This window comes from Chroicocephalus ridibundus, chromosome Z (genome assembly GCF_963924245.1).
Source record: "Chroicocephalus ridibundus chromosome Z, bChrRid1.1, whole genome shotgun sequence".
Taxonomy (NCBI): domain Eukaryota; kingdom Metazoa; phylum Chordata; class Aves; order Charadriiformes; family Laridae; genus Chroicocephalus; species Chroicocephalus ridibundus.
In genome coordinates, this window is record NC_086316.1 from 10,159,693 (window position 1) to 10,181,345 (window position 21,653).

General features: G+C 44.1%; 1 protein-coding gene across 5 annotated transcripts in view; it reads right to left on the reverse strand.

Moving 5' to 3' along the window:
- The window catches only part of PLPPR1 (phospholipid phosphatase related 1), a 137,140-nt gene that overhangs the window by 108,899 nt on the left and 6,588 nt on the right, over positions 1-21,653 (reverse strand). For 3 of the 5 annotated variants that reach the window (XM_063319999.1, XM_063319998.1, XM_063320000.1), the window contains exon 2: positions 254-335. The exons of the other annotated variants lie outside the window; for them this stretch is intronic. The gene's annotated coding sequence lies outside the window, so the exon portion shown is untranslated. The remainder of the gene's footprint in view (positions 1-253; positions 336-21,653) is intronic. 5 annotated transcript variants of the gene reach the window in all.

The following is a 21,653-nucleotide window of genomic DNA, read 5'->3' on the forward strand; positions in this document are numbered from 1 at the left end:
CTTTTGCATTATCTTGCTTTTCTTTTGATGGGACCTGAACTGAACAAATTACAGTCAGTTACTGTTCTGACATGAATAAGATTGACAGGGTTGGTACACGGCTTTTTACAGGCAGCCTAAGATCAGGCAACTGTCTACACCCAGCCACAGCAAGACTGTAACTCACTCTTTCCAGGTCACAATATACCTTTCAATTACTGTACAACACCCACTAAAATCAATGACATCTTCACAAAAATAACTGGAGTTATACCTGGATCTCTTAGCACATATACCGAAGGCTGAGGCTCTGTTTGGTTCAGTTTAGAACAATCTCCAATACGTTTTAGTGTTCACTGAAAGGAAGAAAAAAAAAAAAGAATTTATTAAAGGTAGCTCAGATATTTTAAAATGTTTCTGGCAAGGGCAGACTGATCTTAAAACTGTTTTTATATTAATACTCTTTTATGGAAGATTTAAAAGTACTCTGTGATATTTTTTTTTCTGTTGAAGTCTGAACAAAAGCAATGCAATGGGAGTACTATGCTTTACACACTGTGTATATGGACTTGTATATTTCTCAAAGCCAGAAATGTCTCTTGGAAACAAAGCTAGAAAGAAGAAAGGCTAATACTCTAATGAAGAACATGCTGAATTACTATTAATTATTAGAATAAAAATAGTCAGTTCTCTTCCACCTTGAAAACACAATAACGCTTCCTCCTAACCTGGCATTATGCATTACTCCTTCCCAATAGGAAAAATAAAAACCACTCGCTACACGACTGAGTATCTAACTGTAATGGCAGTTGACTGTAACTGTATTTCCTGTTGTCATTCATCAATCATGCCAGTTTTGAAAGACATCTTACCATACTTCCATAGAAATTCTCAATTCCATTACAGCATTGTTGAAAGGACTGAGATATAAACACAGAGAGACCTTTTAATGTGCTGTGCTGGTCTCCAAATATAACGACAAAATGAAAAAGGAGTTTTGACTTCCCACTCTGATTTCGCCTTCTCAGACAGATGCAAAAGCTTCTCCACACGCAGTGAAGCTTCTTTTCAACACCGGAGGGGTAGGGACAGGTGCCCGACTTTGCATTTGAAGGCGAGCAAAGTCTTGAGGATAAAGAGTGACCCACTTAAAGCATGTTCCACTTTAGACTGGAGAACGCATCACCCCAGTCTGACAGCAGGGGATCGGTTTTGAAATTTGAAATTGCTTTATCTTTGTCTCAGCAAGGGTAATGAGATGAAAGGGATTAGAGACCTGAGCTGTGATTGAGACCAGAATAAGTTACTATTTTCTAGCAGCTTAAGAAGACAGCAATGTCCTATTGCTATTCCTTTACAACATCACCATAATTCACAGCAGTTCTGCTCTTTTTTGTCTCTCGGTCAAAACGCTTCTATTATCATTGCGTTTAAAGGGGGTTTGCTGAGAGATGTTTAGCAGTCCCATTTGAACTCTCTCTCTCTCTTGATTGAAATTGTGTATTATTGTTACCAGCTATCAAGAAACTTTGCACCTCTTCCGGAAATTTACACTTTGGTGGAGGCTGTTGGCAGATTTCTGCGTATGTGTGCAAGCTGAGAGCTGGTATTTCAGCGGGTTATGTACTAGCAATACAGAATATGACAGCAGGCTTGTAGACGACCATACAGACAGGCGCCTGGCAGAAAACCCTGGTCTCGAGCACACACGCCTTCTCCCTCCACCTGCGAGAGGCTGCCTGTAATTGACATTGCAAAAGGACATGCTGCAACACAGCCAAAGGGCAAATGGGAGAGACCGCAGAGCCTGCATTTAGGCATGCATCGCCGCCCCAGTCCAGATCTATTTACAGGCCTCCCGTGGGTGCCGACTAACACCATCATTACAGCCCCTGTCTGCTGCTCTCTAGCACAGATGAGGGCACGGAGCTTGCCCTCTAACCACGACACGGCCTCAATGGCAGATTTCGGGGGGGGGGAGGCAAAAACTAATTGCTCTGAGCAAGCTTGTCTTTAAAAAGTCACTGATTGCTTTGTGTCTAACCCTGCATTATAAAAAAGCAAAATCTGTATTTAAAGGCCTCTGCTGATTTCAGAGTATTTTTTTGTTAGCCCGAATCTGACAAGAACACCTAGAAGCACAGTTATTTTTCTTCCAAAAAAAAAAGAAAGCACAAAAAAAAAGAAGAAAGAATCAGTAATACCTATACTATGAATGGGCTACACAAGGGCCACTTCCCAGATGTCAGGAGACGCTGAAGGAGATTTCACCAAGGGAGACACATCTGGTCAACATGGCCAGCCCCTTCCTGAGAGCGGCCTCGCCACCAGAATCATTTGGGAACCGCTGCCTATGATCACAAACTGTTTGGGAAAAGGGACCGTATTTTGTCTCTGTAGTCCCAGCATTTGCAGAATCCTTGAGCACCTCTGAAGAATAATTTCACATAAATGAGTAACAACAAGCCTTTAAGACCCGGGCAGCCTTTATGCACATTTTTCAGGGCAGCCCCTGGTCAGAAGTTTTGGGTTCAAAGACCAGGGCAGATGACTGCGATCAGCTACTCCAACTTCCCTCACACAGATGAGGAGAGAAGCACATCCTCTGGGTCTTGCCTCATGATTCAGCTTTTTTGCTTGGTTGAGATTATTTTTTTCTACTGCTAAAGAAAATCTGAAATCAGATTTTTATAGTAACCTACCAGACCCCCTAAGAATGAAAGAGCTATTTATTCAGAGAGATAAAGGTGCTTCCTTGTCAGAGTACTGTGGTGGGTTGACCTTGGCCAAAAGCCGAATTCCTATCCAGCCTCTCAATCACTCCCCCTCGTCAGCAGGATGGGGGGAGAATATAGGATGAGAAAGCTCATGGGTCGAGGCAAAGACAAGGAGATGGCTTACTGATTACTGTGGTGGGCAAAACGGACTTGACTTGGGGGGAAAGGGGAATTAAATTGATTTATTGCCAGGTAAAATAGACTTATGTAGTAAGAAACAAAGATAAACACACCAACACCTTCCCTACAGACACATCAGAAGATGGTGGTTTCTCTCTGCTGTTCCTTCCCATTCACACTTTTCCCCATGCTCTGGGCTCTCCACCGGCAGCAGGGCAGATCTGTTCCAGCCCCAGGATGCTGCTCAGTGCCTCCTGCCCCTCCTTGCTCTCCCCTCCTGTCCCTTGCTCTTTTTTCCTTACTCCTCTGCTGCTTCAGCATTTTTGCCTTTTCTTCATAGAATAGTTTGGGTTGGAAGGGATCTTTGAAGGTCATCTAGTTCAAGCCGCATGCAATGAGCAGGGACATCCTCAACTAGATCACGTTGCTCAGAGCCGCGTCCAATCTGACACCGAATGTTTCCAGGGATGGGGCACCTACCACCTCTCTGGGCAACCTGGACCAGTGTTTCATCACCCTCAGAGTAACAAATTTCTTCCTTATATCTAGTCTTCCAGTTTAAAACCATTATCCCTTGTCCTATCACTACCAGCCCTACTAAAAAGTTTGTCTCCATATTTCTTAGAAGCCCCCTTTAGGTACTGGAAGGCCGCTATAAGGTCTCCCCAGAGCCTTCCCTTCTCCAGGCTGAACAACCCCAACTCTCTCAGCCTGTCTTCACAGCAGAGGTGTTCCAGCCCTCGGATCACCTTCATGGCCCTCCTCTGGACTTGCTCCAACAGGTCCATGTCCTTCCTGTGCTGAGGACTCCAGAATTGGACGCAGTACTCCAGGTGGGGTCTCACAAGCATGGAGCAGAGGGGCAGAATCACCTCCCTCAACCTGCTGGCCACGCTTCTTTTGATGAAGCCTGGGATGCTGTTGCTTTCTGGTCTGCGAGCGCTCATTGCTGGCTCATGTTGAGCTTCTCGTCCACCAGCACCCCCAAGTCCTTCTCTTCAGGGCTGCTCTCAATCCCTTCATCCCTTCTGCACATTTTGGCAACTGCACCCGTAGCTGAGAGGCTGGGCTGGTCATGGCTGGTTCCAGATGGCTTCAAGGACCCACCGCTGGGCCTAGAGCTGGCTGGAGCCCTCTGGAACCAGCCGTGACCAGCCCTGGGGATCCCCCAGCAGAGACACTGACATTGACCTCCCTTCAGCAGAGATCCTGAAACTGAGCTGAGACTGACACAGATTTATTTAGACATTACAAAGGATGTGATTGAGGGGGAGAGGGAAAGGAAAAAAATCAAGCTGACTGCTGCAAGTCTTGTTTGCAAGGATGTTAGCATGTTTTTGTCAGCAAAGCATGCAGCTCCTGCTGCTCAGGTCAGATCCCCGTAGGAAGGGAGGAATCAGCAGTTCCCAACCTACTCACTCCCTGGCCTTAGATTTCGAAGGCATTGGTTCATGGCTATCGTCCCTGCTGGACTTCCAGGGAGAGGATGGCATCCCGCCACGCTGCCGCTCCGGCACCCTTCTCCCATTCCCTATCCACTGGTCCCAGGACATTTTTCCCACAGCTGAAGATGGGACAAGGTTGATAACCTCCTTGCTCTTTTTCAGCTCCGTGAGACGGAAGAAATTGCACTACCCTGAATAAGGAGAAATGGGCAACGTGTCTTCAAGGCACAGAGATACCAATAATGTTCTTGCCGTTGACACCAGAGACATAACTCAGCGAGTTTCAGAAATATTCAACAAGAGAAAAAAGAAAAAAAAAAAGACAACTACAAAGTTAAGTCTCTGTAGTTAAAGAAGTGACATTCCCTTGGGTCACTGCACTGCTGTTGGATTTGACATAAATGATGCCGTTGAGAGCAGGCAGGTAAACAGGAGCCGCAGATTTGTGCAACAACGTACAACGGGCCAAAACAAGGGCTGCAGCCACTGAGGCAGCTGCTCTGCCTGACCTGTACCCACGGAGGCCTGCAATGCCTGGGCTGCCCTAACGAGGACTGCAGAGGAGCCTGGAAGTTTTGCTTTTGACCTCATTCATTGACTTCAAGGGAATGAGGGTCTCCTATTCAGCATTCACCGTGCAACAAGCTGCCTTCTTTACCTCCTAACAAGCACTTACTTGAAAAGCCAAGGAATGGATTAATGCTGTGGCTTTATTCACAAACGACTCTTCTGTGCTATTAAAGGCAAGATGATTTGCAATACAAGTGCATGGCGCGCCGGGACTGATCCCAACAGTGAGACTAAGACTGAACTACTGAGTTTGGGTTGACCTGAAGAACTCTCCATTCAAACCAAATCCACTTTTCAGCCACAGCTAGGGATGATTAATATAAATAAAATGTCTCTCACTGTTAACGTTCAAAGAAAAGGCACTTAAAACTAAGAGAAGGTGATAGCAATCTCCTTGGTTTTGCTAGCTCTGCCATTTACAAAGGTTGTAACTCAAGAAATAAACCTTGTTTTGATGCACTCATGTAAGTCCAGTGGACACAGTCACAAAGTTTAAAGCTAGGAGGCATTCAAGTAGCTTGTTAAAGTTAATATATCACTAGTATCTCAGTATGCCATACTCCAAACACCACAATATTTTATGCTATTACTTGACAGTGAATACCTTTTGTCAGAGGTCTTTCTTCTGACAACGCTGTGCTGGCTATTGCATTTACCAGGCAGGGATTTCAGATAGCTCTCTCTCCACACATTACTGTGATGTCTGAGTGCGTGGCTCAGCCTTCCCTTACGAACGCTTAAGAATCAGACAGTCCAATATGACTTCGACAATGCCTCCCTATTGTGACAATACTGCTCTATATAGGATTTTCCACAGCACCAGGCTTAAGGTCTTCATTCACTGATGTCTGTACAAACCCTACCATCAATTGCTACATGGGGAAGGTTAGGGCAAGGCCAGGTGCTTCAGAAAACCTTGCCCACGAAGCTCCAGTGCAGCCTCAAGCGCTGTGAGTAGCAACACACACCCCAAAGCACTTTTTGCCACTGTTCAGATGAAATAATGCCTCCAAGACTACAGGCAGGCTTCTGCACACCCACATGGCTCTGAGTCTGACACAAACAGGATTTCTAAGTAGATCAGCTCTCATCGTTTAATCTGAAAGGCCTGGCTTTAAACACACCTGATTTACAGAGTCTTTCAGACATACTACTGTTTAAGACAAGAAAGATTTTTTGTCACCCTGTTACTATTGCACATGCAAACCAGAAACTGGATGGAGAACGAACACAATAACCAGTGCTCCATTCTGGGGACATGGCCTTTGGCTGTAAATCAGGCTGGCCCCAAATAATTTGGGATTTGTTTATGATGAGGTCACCTCAAAGGTGATTACATACTCCCCATTGTGGAATGTAAGGACAGGCCTTTTGTGATCTGAAGAGCAAGGTGAGGACAGCAATTAGACCTCCATTGTACTCAAGCTCCAGGCACAAGCACACAAAACACAACTGTTTTCATATGTGCAAACACATTAAACTTTTTGTCTCCACAGAGCACTATGCCTCGATCCACCTAAGAAGAGTTCACCCAGGTAGGCACCCTCACAACCCACTAACGGACATTTTGATGTCCTTACCATCCCTGTCCTCCTTCCTTCATGCACAGGAGCGGGGAAAAGCATGTCTTCTGCCACAAGACCGAAGATGATGTCCAGTCACTGCTAGTCCTGCTGTGCCACCACACGAAACCATGCTTCTCTCTAATCGCTGAATTGGCAAGCAAGGTTTCTCTCATTAACCTAGACCCCAGCTAAGAGCCCAGACAGGTCATTTACAAGCTGTTTGCCTCTTCTGCCACTGGAAATGTTAGCGGCTGCCCATCTCACGCTTATGGCTCCTTAACAGCAAGAGAAGAGAAGGCTCCGGGGAGACCTCATAGCAGCCTTCCAGTACCTAAAGGGGGCCTACAGGAAAGATGGGGAAGGACTCTTGATCAGGGGTTGGAGCAATAGGATGAGGGGTAACGGTTTTAAACTGAAAGAGGGTAGATTTAGATTAGATATTAGGAGGAAATTCTTTAGTGTGAGGGGGGTGAGACACTGGAACAGGTTGCCCAGAGAAGCTGTGGATGCCCCATCCCTGGAGGTGTTCAAGGCCCGGCTGGATGGGGTTTGAGCAACCTGGTCTGGTGGGAGGTGTCTCTGCCCAGGGCAGGGGGTTGAAACTAGGTGGTCTTTAAGGTCCCTTCTAACCCAAACCATTCTATGATTCTGTGATTCCCTAATACAAACATCTTGAGCGCAGGAGGTGCTTGCCTCCTTTCCAGGGTTAAAGCCCTTTGTTGTCAGGCTCCCTTCCCTGTCTGCAGCAAACAAACCCTCTGAGGAGGGACAAAAGTCCATATCCTCATTAGTATTTCTTAACATAGAGCAAAAGGTTTCCCAGACATTTCAGTTGTGATTAATGCTGTGAAGACACTGCTAGGCAAAGCTTGGCTGGCCAAAAAAAGTACAAAACATTTTTCATGGATGTCACCTCCAATTCAAAGATAAATTTGCTTCAGCTATTCCTCTGTCTCTCCCTGCTCATGTGGCCCACTCTCTAGTGAATTAAAGCCTAGTAAAAATATGCTTGCTTTTCTCCTCTGTACACAGAAATCACATCCAACTTGGGAAGCCCTTGGACTGAAATGGCTGGAGGTGAAAGACTGTTATAAAGAAGTACTGTATATGTGCCATCCCAAGGCAGCGTGGTGCCCGTCCCTGGATGCCTTACTGCATTACATGGACGTAGACTGGCTAAGAACCCTGGACCACCAAGGAAAATGAGTACAGCTCCAGATGGAAACTGTTTTTCAGATGGTCAGTTTTTAACCAACAGAAAGCTTTCTAAAGAAAGCAAAACATTTATTGTCCAAAAAGCCATTACACAAAAAATAATTTTTTATATCAGGAAGGCTGACTTTGTACTTTTGAATAGTCTAGAATACTCATCAGAGTTCATTTAAAAAAAAAAACAAACTTGCACTAAAGCATCATTCTCACTTTAGCAGCAGAGCAAGTGAGTTTTGCATATGTGGTTTCTGGAAGCAAGAAGTAGAGGGACAAGAAGGAAGAGTAAGACAGAGCAGTGGCACCAACAAAAGCAAAGTCCTCAGGAGATCAGCCAGCAGAAGCAGTTGGCTTTTATCTGCCTTTTGCTTGGGGACAGACATCTATTTGCTAGGTCAGAAGAAAATGATCAGGCAGGAGAAAATCCAACTTCCAGTGCTTTCAGTCAGTGGCACTCTGGGCTTGTGACACTTTTAACCTCACCTTCTGCCACCTGGGTTGCAATTACCTTGCAATTTCTCATACCCTACACTGCTTAAGAATCTGGCTTCTTTTTCAAGCTACAGCTCCTGGATTCATGTGCTACTATTAGGAAGGTGAAATCAAGCAAGTTCTCTAACTCACCATTGCAAGGACAATGCTCAATAACAGAAACCCTACAGAATATGAAACAGAAAGCCAAAGAAAATCCATCTAATCCATCCACTAAAAAATGACTCTTAACTCTTTAAGTTCCCAGTGCAAAATTTAGCAGCTATAAGCTGCAAAATTCAGCAGCTAACAAGTTTACCCAGATAAAATCAATAACCACATCTTCTTTATTGTCTGTGGAGTATGAAGACTTTCTCACTTCCATGCATCCTTATGATTGCTTGCAAGTTAAGACAGTTTTAGGATCTCCTTTTGTCAGAGGCCAAATCCTATGAAGATAGCTCTCAGCTGCCATCGAAGGACTAGGACATGCACAACGTAGCAAGGTCAGAGGCAGAGTTAGTAGCTGAGCCTGCACTTCTGAAGTTGTAGGACTTATTTTGATCACCACATCTATTCTTCCTTCCCCCAGACAGATACAGATTACCATTCCCTGAGAGCTCCTTTCTATTCAACCAAGAAAAGTATGAATGAGGGAATAGAGGGGCATTAGAAGGAGCAGTCTTCTGCTTAACAGGTCTCTGTACAGTATCACAGGTCTACCTGGACACAACTGGAACAGGAAATACAGCCTAGGCTACCTCTACACTATGTAAGTCATCAGAGCCTTCTCTTTTTACATGTCCCAACTTTTTTGCAACTAAGAATATAGTCTTAGAGAGTTCCTTAAATAAGGTTTTAGATAGAAAAAAAATACAAGAAGTTACAGGAAATAACAGCAGGTACAAAAGCACCCCACTATTTATATATATTTATGTTTGGTTTTGATAAATCCGTGCTATCAAGACTCAGAGCATATCCATTGAAGCCAATGGGAGTTCACCTGTGCAAGGCATCAAGAGATTAACATGACGTGTTATGGACTCTTAAAAATGTAATATATTTCATCATAAGCATAATGCAGAACACATTATGGAGGCGAAATTCAACCCTTCTGGGAACAGGAAGGGAAAAGGAAGCAATCCCAATCCAGCCAATGTAAAACAAATTTGAGCAGCAGGGCTCTGGAATGGAGGCTATAAAACCAGGCTAGACCAGGGAATAAGGCAGTTCAATGGATCTAAGGAGTCTAGTGGATGGCTAGAAGAATAAAGAGGACAACAGGACAGTGGCCCGGATACTGAATCTCAGAGATGGAATATCTACTAAAATTGAGAATAGCCCGAGCGCATACCACCACTCTCAGGCATCCACCTGAGTGAAGGAACCAGCGCATCAAAAATTTGTCCCCGGATGGCATCTGATCACCCAGTGCCCTGCGTGAGGCAGTGGTCTAATCTCAATCACCTTAAATCTGACTGCATCAAATCCTTGCTCTCCTCTCCATTTGATTTTCCTAGCTTATCTTCTTACACAGCAGAAGGCTTCATCTGATGTTAATGCTTGTATTTCACATCATTGAAAGACAAGATTTTCTTTCACCTCTTGCCAACGGGCTCTGCAAACACGCTGGTAAGTGAGCAACAAATAACACTGTTGGTTTAAACCACTCCTTTAACTGTGTGCGCTATAGAAAATGGCTGAACACGCAGCAACAGCTTTTAGAAAGACACGGTGAGTTTCTGACAAGCACATTTCTAAATGATGCTCAAAGGTTAGTTATGTTCAGATACAAGCTTTTATTATTATCTATATATTTACAAGTGAGTGCCATGCTGCATACTTCTGTCTTGCTGACACACAGAAACTTCCAAAATAGCCAAATGAACAAACTCATGCAAGAAATAAGATATTTAAAGAACTGATTAAATCAAGGAGTTACTCCTTGGAGCCTGAAGAGAAAGTGGATAGTAAGTAACTTACCCTGTGCCATCAGCCTTCCTTACAAACCCCCCCATTCCCTCTCACCAAAATATTACACCTGCTTTCTTCTTCTTCACAAACCTGTTTGACGAGGTAGAGCTCTTGGATCCTCAGGGCTGTGCTCTCCACTTGTTAAACTGGCAGAGCTTCAATGAAGCCTGGGCTTTGTTCCTGATTGAGATTCGTACCTTTATCAATTAACTGGAGAAATTTCAAGTCCGCAGCAAGGAGCTAATGGCTTTCATTATGGGTGCAGCAAACCACCTGCTTTTCTACTTGCTAGCTTGCAAAGCAATGCCAGTCATGAAGCTTGACAAAAAGGAGGAAACATTTATTTCAAAGTTAAGCAAGCATAATGGATTAGACTTCAAGGGTTTGATACAGTCCAAGGTGTGTGGAATTGTAAGCCAAATGTTGGTGTCCAAAATCCAGTGGTGCCATCACTATCAAACAAGAAAGTTGGCCCAAAATGGTGTTCAGAGGACCTTCCAGGGCTGCTGTACCCTGTTGCTGACTGCTTAAATCATGATACTGCATGTGACAAAATTAATCTCTAGGTGAGTGGCTCCTGCATTCGCCATGCTCTTGGGCGAACGCCCTCTCTGCAAGTCTCTGGGGGTCTCATTCTTGACTTTGACATTTCAGAAATTGTGCAGCCTGATGGGCTCCCATTCCTCCAAATACCACCATTTCCCAGGCAGATGCATTTAGAGCAGCTCTAGGGCTGGGGCTGCTCTGAGCAGTGTCCTCAAACTAGCTGATCTTCTGCCTGGTGAGCAGGGCGAGAGACCTAGGGGCATGCTCATAGCACACTGAAGCTGCAAGGGGTGCTGAGGAAGGGTTTTGGAGACATGGCTGCTCTTTTTCCACCTCAGACGACGCACTGCATGCTGCCTTTGCTTGAGATGGCCTGTATTTAAGGCAGTGTCAGGCAGGTGAAGTTCCAACTCAGCTCTCCCACCTCCCAGATGAAGACCTCAACCGCTATCCCATGTGGATACTCAACCCAATGGCAGTGCCGCATAAGAGGTCACTGGTGGACTTCAACCATGAGCTTTTCACCAGTATTATCGTCTGTCCAGAGAAATTTAATTATAGTGGCCCTAGTTCCCAAGCTCATGTGACTTTGTGTAGCACCACATTGCTCAGCGCAGAACAACCAGCTGCAGGTACCGCAGGCTGTCTCCACACCAACCACCCCAGCAACTTCACCCCTTGCACATGTACCCGAACCAGGTTTGAGGGACCTCCTGGGATGCTACCAAAACCACCCAAGCCAGAGGGTGGACACTCTTGCATTTTGAGCCTTCTGCTCTAAGTGGCTACTTCACCTGAGCTAGCTGCTGGAAGCTGGGGTGACACAGGAGGCTTTGGACAGGGGTCACAGAGGAACAGAGCACAGTAATATCAAGGAGGAGGAAGGGAGGACAGTGAAAACCACCCCTATACTTCAGTCCTCCTCTTTACTGCATGCTGAGCTTACTCAAGCACACAGAAATTATGTAACCCAAAAACCTGAACTCTGAAAAACTGCACTTCTAAACCCAACAATCTCTAAGCTTCTGGCTGGCTGCAGGAATATTTCCTGTGACAAGTTTTAGCGGTGATGGAGAAGGTGAGGAAGCACTGCTACTCTTTACAGAGAGAGCTGAACACCACCGAAACAGTCACCACTGGTGCCACTTTCCCTCTTTTGGGTTTAGGGAAGCAAAGGACACCCAGACTTCACTTTGCCTGACTCCTGTAGCCCACCCCACAGCGACCATGGTGAAATAGAAATGTTTCGCAGCGTGAGAGAGATCTGTTGCAGACGTTAGCTTTGCTATCACTTTAAATGAAGGACAACGCAAATAAATTTATATGGTGAAGCGAGAAGGACGGAAAAGGTTAGCTTTGATGCCTTTCCAGAGAGTTTAAGTAAAAGGGTAGAAGATATGAGCAGCAAGAGGGCTTGGGGTGAGAATGTAGTAGAGACACAACGAATCCCACGGCGCAGGCCAGTGAAATCCATTAGAGAATGCAAAGGGCTAAGTTCTGCTCTTCTTTACAAGCCCTCAAACAGATTATACAGATGCAAGTGTCAGCAGAGCGTGGCCCCGTGTGTCCAGCTGGGCTTGCGTGCGGTTGTGGTTGTAGAAGGGAAGACCTTGATTGACAGCAGAAAACAACATTCACAGAGCTAAGCCCTCGCAGGGCTGATGGAGAAAGGTCAAAGAGCAGGCTTTCAGACAAAAAAAGGAAAACACATCCTCATGAGGAACAGCAGAGGTGGTAAAAAAAACAACTTGAGTAGCAAAATTCTCCCACCTTTTAGACAAAGATCACAGGCCTTCGAGAAGAGAAGCAATTTAACTGCCACTGGTTAATACTTCTACTTGAAGTGTGTGTTCATGTGAAGAGCGGTATGACAATCACGTCCACTAATGTAACTGCCCGATGATAAAAAGGGACGTCTGCTACTTAGGAACACACCCTTGTGTTTGAGAACATCCATCAGAGAAAACCGTGCGGCACATGATCAAATTTTACATAGTATGGATTTTTTTCTAAATTTCAAATTCTTACAAATTATTCCTTTTCATCATGCACTAAAGGGAACGACATTTCATTTTAATGTATTGGGTTTAAAAATACAAGCATTAAAAGAATACTAAAGTTAGCTTTTTCTTTTTTTTTTTTTTTCAATTTTGACCATGGTAATTGTCCTTTCCTCAAAACCTATTTTTCAACACCATGCTAAAAAGGAGTAGAGCTTCTTTAAAAACGAAAAAGACAAAGCAATTGACCTTAAAAATCTCTTTTTTCCCCTACAGTTTTGAGAAAGAAAACATCTATAATTGGCATATCTCATTAAAAAACTCAGCTACGCTATGATAATAATAAGTGGGTAGTAAAGTGAGACTAACATTTTAATTAAGTCCTTTTAATTTCTAGGCTAAATTTTCTTCATATTATGTGAACCTTTGAGGGTTACAGAAGCCTGTCCTATGGTCAAAGGCATGCTAAAAACACCATTCCTCAGACAAATCTCCCTCAGTTACATGCCCCTTGCTTTTGTTGAGAGCATTTTAACTCTTCCAGCCAGTCTCTCCCTTTTACATCCGCATCACTTATCACTTGTAAAGACCCGTCTCAAGGTCCTGGCTTCTTCAAGCTGGGAAAGACTATGTTATGATTGATTTCCCAGCTACTCTCTTCAGGGTGATGCTTCTTAGGCAGGCAGTTACTGGAAATGTGAGTAGCTTGGATGCCTCATCTGTATCCACTCAACAGCAGATAAGCTGTGCTTCAAGCCACAGATATTGGGACTGCTATAAGGGCACCAGAACAGTCAAAAAAGGGAAAACACATCCTCACGAGGAACAGCAGAGGAGGTAAAAAAAAAACTTGAGTGGCAGGATTCTCCCACCTTCTGTCCAAAGATCACAGGCCTTCGAGAGGAGAAGAACACTCAAGATGCCACCTCCCGGTGCAGCAGCCTCCAGGTGCTCAGCAGGCAGTAGCAGACTGCAGGATAATAAACTTCCCTGCAGCTTCTTCCCAGCCCCTGGACAGACCGGTGAAGACTCATGGCCTGAATGCATCCGGATGCCCATCCTTTCCACTTCGGTCAAGCTAATTTACGTCACCACCATTTGCTTTCTGGCCAAATCACCAAGAAGTGAAACTTCCTGAAGAAGTCTCTGGGTGTTAGCAGCTCTTCAATGTAAGACTACACATTGGAGCAAGCTCCAAGTCTTTTTTTTGCGTTACAGAAGCTAATCTGATTTGTTTGCCTTTCCATTAGGTTGTGAGACTGGGAGACAAGGCTAGCAAAGCAGAGTGGAAGGTGACAGGAAAAAAAAAAAGACGAGCATATACTGAGGGCTGACTCAAAACAGCCAAACACACATTCGGCTGGAAGAGAAATGCCTTAATAAATTGGTGTTCATTGCATGTCAGCACGCACAGCGTTAAGGGCTTATGGACAAACACAAGATCTGCACTGTGAAACAGTCCCCTGGAAAACATTTGAAATTAAGGCAAGATCATACATTTATTTACTTATTTATTTAAGGCATTAGCCATTTTTATGTTAAAATTGAAGTTCGGGGGGGGCTACAGGACTTGCAAATACTGGGTGAAACCTTGATTGCACCGAATCAGTAGAGGCTTTGCCATTACGTTCAAGAGAATCAAAGATCCATCAAATTCTCTGAAGAACACTGCAACAGTATGGGGAAAGATGGTCTCTTGCAGCATAGCTTCTCCAAAATGTGAATGAGTTGACATCAAAAGATCTAGCGTTATTCTTGAAACATGGATACCCACAGAATTCAGTTTGTGATTTATTTTTTGTTTCTGTTTCATTTTCAGGGCTGTAACAGTGGCCAAGATGGGAGTTGAGACTTCATTAGCAGAATGAAGTTTTCTAAAAAATGAACGATTTTTAAGTAATACAGAGATTAGAAAGAATTTGAGTGCCTGCATTAATCAGTGCTTAAGCTGAGCAAACCAGAAATGAGAGAAAAGCTCAACCACTTTTCTGTTTGGCTTAATTTCACTCCACTCAATCCACCTAATGCTGTGTAGTACATAAAACCTAGGCTACCTGCACAGGGTTATATTTCACCTTTCACATGGCACATGCCATCCTCTGCTATAAACCTGCATAACCCCACGGGCTGCAACAAGCCAGGTTATTGTCAGCAGATCAGTACCATGAACTGTACCTTCATGTATAGACAGAAAGATAGGGGAAAGAAACGTATGCTTCTCTGGAAGATACTTGTAAAGCTTAGATACCTTTTTGGAGGATGTTCCTGAGACAAGACATACATTGCAGTGTTGAAAAGACCAGCGAATGGAACTCCCTGCCTGTTTGCATCCGAGGTCAAACCAAGAGAATGCTCCAAGTGCAGAGGAAGGCTAAAAGTGCTGTGGAGACACTAGTAAGAAGCTGCACGGCCTTAATCCTGATATAACAGCTCTGCAGTATAGGACTGGTCTAGAGACATGACATTCTGCGTTCACACACGCATGGGTACAGACCCCCGAACACAGCGGGGGGATCCCATCTTCTGCTCAGCCTGCAAGGTATAGAGAAAACAGGATGACAGCAGAGACCGAGCCTCATTCCCCTAACACTCGTCAACCACAACTGATGCCCACAGAGCCACTACCATTTCATTCTCTTCCACCTCCACTTTATATCGTATCACCCGCCTTCTGCCCTCCTGCTGCAAGTCCAGCTGTATCTGTGGTAACTCATATTCATCATACACGGACACGCTCTGCATCCATTAAATGTGAAGTTTTGCATGATTTTCAGGATAACAGCGACACCCTCCCAGCACCTCAGCATTTCCTTGCAAGCTGTCGCTGCTCAACTGTTCAGCTACTGTTTACAGCAAACTGATAAAACAGGGCATGAACTGCTTCTGCTACACTAATGCAGAGGGAGAGAGAAGTTCTGAAAATTAGTTTTTAACTCCCATCTTTCACTCACCTGAACTGAAATATTGCCATTAGCTCCTGTGCTCCACAACCCGTCAGCAAAACCTTCCAGCAGAACTGTTTGAAGGCTTAAAAGCAAATAATTTTTAAAAGTACCGGTCTTGAATCACTGATGATTTGACCAAAACTTTGAGTCTCTCACTGAGGCTGTTAAGGCTTAAAACAAAACTCCAATTGCTACCACGAATGCCTTAACTAATACTTGGAAGTAATCTCCGTTCACTTTCCTGACATAATGCAGTTACTGAGGAAGTCTCAGTTTCCTCTTTCTGTCATCATCTCAGGTAGATGACATCAAAACTGCAAGAGACAAAAGTAAATAAGGGTTGAGAAGACCAGTGTATTAAGGAAGGCGAAGGCTGGACGCCCAGGCAAGGTCAGAGAACACCAGACTCCTCCAGGAGCCAAGCTGGGAACAAGCTTGAAAAGGACCTGACTCTTGCCAGCCAGGCTGTTGAAGGCTTTGCCACTGAATACATGCACGTAAACAACCCCCAGAAGAGTTGCGTGACTCACAGTCACACCAAAGTAGTTATATAAAGCAGAAAAAGCTTGCGGTTACGGTACATGAAATGTTGTCGAGGAGGACGAAGGAGGTGAACATGACTGGTTTGAGTCCCAAGATGGACACCTCACACATCTGCCTTCAGGCCAAAGGGCACAGACGGAGCAGAAGAATGGCTTTTTCTATTACAAGAGGATGGAGGAGCTGACAAGGGACAAAGCACCACATAAAGAAAATTCACGGGCCTGAGGTCTAGGAGGACTTGGGTACCCTGACCTCCTATCATCCCTCTTTCTCTCTGACCACAGAGCCATTCGATGCCAATTGAAACCCATTTAGGAATTGACACAACCTCTTCACTAAGGTGCAGAATGCAAAAATCTCAAAATGTGCTTTCGCTTCCTGTGGCTTGATAGGAGCTTCACTTGAAATGCTCACTGTGCGCTCTCCGTTCTGATTAACATACCATTTACTGCCTGACTCATTCACCTTTCCTCACAGAATGGTGTAGATTTTATTCTTGCCTTTCTATTTCCCTTGTTGAATCCTTTGTAATACAGATAAATACTTTCCCTTTTTCCTTTTTTTTATTTTTTTTTATTACCTGCATCATTGACTGGCTTCTGCTGAAGATGGCCGAGCTAAAAATCTACAATTTTACAAGCAGGAATACTCAGTATTTTGCTGTGGCTATCTATCCCTACCTTGACTAACAAGGAAGAGGAATGGCAGTTTTAAAATGATTGCTTTCTATTGTTCCACAATAAAGTATTTTTTTTTTTAAATGATTCCACATCACATCATTGCAAACAGAAAATGTGCTCTCCATGCACTCCATGGTAAAATTTTGTATGAGACCTGGGTAATGGGATTTAAAGCTGAACAGCTGTTTTTTCTAGCTCTCTCTACCAGGGCAAACATCTTGGGATCAGGAATCAGCATGGCCTCAGCAGGAATTTAGGAGCGAGACAAATACATATCAAAAGAATAATGAAAAGTACCCTCTATTCAACAAATCATTCTCTTCTTTCAACAATTTTTTCAACAATTTCAACAATTGCCATTTTTTAAGTCCTCCTGTCTTTGGAACTCATGTTGCTCACACTTACAAGCATATTTTCCTGCCCCATAAAAGCAGTAATGCAACCAAACATCTGCTCTCTGGTGCATGCATTTTAGATCTGTGAAGCCATTTCACTGAGTTATTCAGCCAAGAAACCCATGAATAACTTTGGACCAGATTAAGTCATCTTTAAGGGCTGTGAGATACATCCATCAGACCAAGTCTCTGACAGCAGCAGAAACTGCCTCTACTATATAAATGAAGGCAGGGAAGGAATTCTGCTTAAGATAACGGAAGCCTTACCATTATAAAAGGATGGCAACATTAATAATTTAAGGAAGTGTTATGAAGATGTTAGTTTCACAAGAAGAAATGATCAAAGAAGACAGGGTTGTATGTTAACCAAGAGTCCTGGTAAGCAAATGAAAACTTACAAAAAAAACCCAGTCTGTCCTAAAACACTAGTCAAGTAGCTATTTCTAGTATTAAAAAATAACTTCTTAAGTTTAAGACAACTTAAAACCCCTAAATTCCATATTTGGTCTGAAATCTCCTTCCTGATAAAGCTGAGCCAAAGTCCACAGTGGAAAACTTCAGTCACTGGGTGTGTATCGTCACCATCACTGTCGTCTTCTCCTAAGGAAAGCGGCATCTTCTGCCCCTTAGCTGTCAATCTCTCTTTGCAAGGCTGCATCAGCCAGAGGCCAAAGGGGAAGTGCTGTCCTAGGAGGGCACCAACATCATGGACCAACATCTTCAGCTACTGCCAGAAGTGTGGCAACGAGCAACACCATCATTTTCCAAGCAAGTATCTCCCACAGCCCAGTTCAACGGTGTAAGTCAGGGTAACGATGGTCTGCGCGTTGATGGCATCCTGGACATGGACGAGTCATACGAATTTCAAAGTCACGTGCTGAAGGAACAACATACTCCAACTTTTTGCCCTAACTCCAGATCACCAGGAATGTTATTGACATCCATCCCTAAGTTAACTTCGTCTAACCTGAGATGGAATACAGGTTATGTCAACTATTAATTAACACTATCAATATTAATTATTTTCAAATAACATCAGTTATTTGATAACAATTAGGTTTTTTTCAGCACTGAAAGAATGTTTATGGGGCTGATGGGCTGAAAGACATTACAGGATGAGGTCCTTCTCAAAATGGATTAGTTGATCTCGTAAGAGCTTTGTTTTTTCTTTGGGGACCCTACTGGTGTTGATTCCAAAGGCAGGAGCATTTGACTGGATAAATGACTGCAGATTAATTGCAGATCATTATGTACTGGAAAATACAGATTATCGTGCCAGGAAATGCAGAGCTATCAGTATTGAAAAAATGTCAGCAGGTTTATTTACCATTTCCTTGACCTATATATTCCTATTTAGAGAACAAAGCCAGCAGGAGCACAAGGTCAATGATATTTACTCATTTTTTGCCATTGCAGCCAGGGCCTCTTTCTGTCACTCTCTGTTTAGCCTGGAATTAGTATTTCTTCATGAAAACAGCTTATTCATGACTCTTGTGGTGATCAGAAATGAGGTCTGATGTCATGCTTAGGTAACAAGATTGTTATAGGGTGGGAAAAAAAAAAAAAAGAAAGAGTGTCTCAATCTTTTGTTTCAAGAGCTGTTACAGTGGCAGGAAAACCTGCCTTTGGTGTTGGTCCCTGTTCCGTAGGGACAAATACTGTCACCTCCTGGGGAATCAAGGGCAATACTAAATAAAAGCAATCCATCCAGTTCCGTGCCTTCCCTTTCTTAAGGGCACTGCTGAACCCAAAGCAAAGAGCAGGGCAGGGGCCTGGGGACATGCTTTCTGCCAACTACTCCAGCAGGTAGTTTCAAAATTGAACTCCGGTTAAACAAAAGAAATTTTTTTACAAAAGGAGGCTGCAAGCCATAGACAGATAAAACAGTGGTACAAAGCAAACAAAGTATTTCATTCTGTCTGAAATGACAGCACATTTTCTTCCTGTTAGCAAGAAAAACAGCTTACGGCTTCGGTCAACCCAAAACAGTTTCCTTCCCGTTTCCCTGCTCTCCTACTTTGCCTCCTATTTCCATCACAGAACCACAAACGCAACAAAATCTCTAGAAGAATCCAATTAATTAACGCAGATATGTACAAAACCAGAATTAGCAGAGGCAGGGGACCTCCACTGGATCCTTAATCCCTCTTTGTTATGTCAAGCTCCACATCCCTTCTTTTACTCTAGATACCAAAGTCAAAAGAATTTCCTCTGCCAAACTCAAGACACTAACACAACACAGAAAAACAGATAAACCCTCACACTCTCAAGTGGAAATAAACAAAGAAAAAAACAAAACTTAATGCATCTCAAAATGGTGGATCATTTTATGTTTGCAATTTTAAGTAAACATAAAACAAACCCTCCAAAAAACAGCTCTGCAGCAAAAAAAAAAAAAAATCTGTATGCATAATTTCTGCTCAATGTTTTGGGCCAAAACTTTTCAGAACTGAGTAATTTTTGGCAGAAATCTGTATGTTCCAGAATTTTATTTTGCTATGGAAACTGCCTGCATAAGAAAAACAAAGTCACAGACCAGCCAGTTCTAGTCAAAATTTCCTCCATTTTCATACAAATCATACAAGTGAGTGATTGGCATATAGTCCTTGAACAGCGTCTCTTTAAAGATCATTCCTTGTAGCACAGACCCTGCTTTTCTCACCAAACACCTGTGAATTAGTTATATTCTGCCACTGCCTTGCATAACCCGTTAGCTGATGGAAGTCGTACGCAGCCCGGCTCCAACATCCCCCGAGGGATCTGAACTCGGAGGCAGCCTGTGGGTGGGCCAGGTGCTGTTTTGCTGATGTGAATTACATCTCCCGGAGGACGGGTGGCAGGGTGGATTAAGGGGTCCTTATGCTATCTCTGCATTGCCTTTACAGCTTCTGCCTAGAGCTCAAGATGAGTATCACCAAACCTCTCATTTTCCTTCCTTTTCAGGTGCCTCTGTCCTTATCTAACCTGAGATACCTGAAAATTTCCAAGTTGTTTCTCAGATACGTGGGTCACTGGCTTCACGCACAAGGGAATGGGTGAGAGCAGAAGGAGATGCACTCTGTGTGACAACCCCACATAAACAACATCCTCTCTCCATTCACTGCTGTGCCTGAAATGATTATGTACCCATATTCTCTTCAGTCTGGAGAAGAGAAGGCTCCGAGGAGACCTTAGAGCCCCTTCCAGTACCTGAAGGGGGCCTACAGGAAAGCTGGGGAGGGGCTGTTTGCAAGGGCATGTAGCGACAGGACGAGGGGCAATGGCTTTAAACTAGAGCAGGGTAGGTTTAGGTTAGACATTAGGAAGAAGTTCTTTCCAGTGAGGGTGGTGAGACACTGGCACAGGTTGCCCAGAGAGGTGGTGGAGGCCCCATCCCTGGAGACATTCAAGGCCAGGCTGGATGAGGCTCTGAGCAACCTGATCTAGTTGAAGATGTCCCTGCTTGCTGCAGGGGGGTCGGACTAGATGGCCTTTAAAGGTCCCTTCCAACCCAACACATTCTACGATTCTATGATTCTTCTCTTGTGTTTTTGGCAGCCTCGCAGTTGCAATGTAGTTGCTACAACACCTGACCCACCTCTAGTTTTCCCAATACCACAGGCTGCTACAAAGGGCTGCCCTTGTCTGATGCTCATCGGCACAGAAAACCTACCACATAGGCAGGACACCACTTGATGTCTGCATACTATATCCGTGTTTGGAGTACACAGTCCCATGCAGCCAGCAAGTAGCAGGGTCTCAATGAACAGCCTCAGGAAGCTGGGTATTTCTTGAATGGTATTTTATTTTTCTGGCATTTTATTTGCTGAAAGACATTACCTGCTTGTAACGGCTTTCATGACGGGCAAATTGTGTTACATCGTCTCATGTCTTTCCAAATAACAATCGCTGTATTCTCAAGATAACCAAGACTAATTTGCCTGAGTGATGCAAGGATGTGAAACCTTCATCAGTTTGTGGCTCACATTTGCACTGGGGAGACTTGAAATTCCCTTGACTCAGCCCAGTGTTAGAAGTGTAACACTGGAGACTGGTGTCTTCTGACTGACCTGGTCCTGCTGTTAAGAAACAACAACTATCACCATATATTTCTTAAGGTGGACCATTTCTACCAGCAACTCAAATCCCTGAATACCCCAGTTGCAAAGATGACTAGTTTTTCACACCCAGTTCTTAAAAACCTGATCCATTTTCAGCTTGGTAGATGACCACAGGTTCTGCCACCTAGGAAAGGTTTTGAGGTGCCTGACACATCTCTGAGTCACACCAAAAAGATCTGCAAACACTCCTGTTCAATACATACACGTGTGTTCGCCCTCCTCTGTGGATGGCGTTCCCAGCAGGGTGACTGGTAAGAGACCTCCCCAGGGCACCTCTTCATGAGGAGCACGGTCGTGCTCAGAGCAGACAGCGGGCACCATCCTTACAAAGAAA